The sequence below is a fragment of the Eptesicus fuscus genome, chromosome 13, assembly GCF_027574615.1.
Source record: "Eptesicus fuscus isolate TK198812 chromosome 13, DD_ASM_mEF_20220401, whole genome shotgun sequence".
Lineage (NCBI taxonomy): Eukaryota > Metazoa > Chordata > Mammalia > Chiroptera > Vespertilionidae > Eptesicus > Eptesicus fuscus.
Window position 1 is genome coordinate 79,724,666 of NC_072485.1, and position 805 is coordinate 79,725,470.

An 805-nucleotide genomic window follows, 5' to 3' on the forward strand; every position below is an offset into this window, starting at 1 on the left:
GTGCTTTTGGTGTCATATGAAAGAAACCATTATCTAGCCCAAGCTCATGAAGATTTATGCTTAAGTTTTCTGCTAATACTTTCATAATGTTAGGTCTTACATTTAGGTCTCTGATCCATTTTGAGTTAATTTTTGTGTGTGGTGTAAGGTAGATGCCCCAGCAGCATTTGTTGACAAGACTATTCTTTCCTCCATTGCATTGTTGTAGCAACCTTGTTGAAAATCAATTGACTGCACTGGCTAGTTTGGTTCAGTGGATAGAGCGTTGGCCTGTGGACCAAAGGATCCCAGGTTTGATTCTGGTCAAGGGCACATACCTCGGTTGCAGGCTCCTCCCTGGTCTGGGCCCTGGTCGGGGCTCGTGCAGGAGGCAACCAGTCGATGTGTTTCTCTCACATCAATATTTCTCTGTCTTTCCCTCTCTCTAAAAATCAATGAAAAAACATCCTTGGGTGAGGAGAAAGAAGAGAGAGAGAGAGAAGAGAAGAGAAGAGAAGAGAAGAGAAGAGAAGAGAAGAGAAGAGAAGAGAAGAAAAAGAAAAGCAATTGACCATAAATGTGTATTTATTTCTGGACTCTTAATTTTATTCCATTGATTTATTTGTCTATGTTAATTAGTGTGGATTTGTAGTAAGTTTTCAAATCAAAAAGTATGAATACTATAACTTTATTTATTCCAAAACTGTTTTCTCTATTCTGAATCTTGTGTATTTCAATATGAATTTTATGTCATCTTTGCACAGGGACCACGATAATCTTCTCTGTATCCTTCCAATTTTAGTATATGTGCTGCTGAATCGAGCAG

At 38.4% G+C, this 805-nt stretch overlaps 1 non-coding gene across 1 annotated transcript; it reads right to left on the bottom strand.

Annotated features, from left to right (window-relative positions):
• Window positions 1-696: 696 nt before the first annotated feature.
• Window positions 697-805, bottom strand: LOC114228899 (U6 spliceosomal RNA). Its single transcript, XR_003615004.2, has one exon. It is a non-coding gene; the product is annotated as a U6 spliceosomal RNA (small nuclear RNA).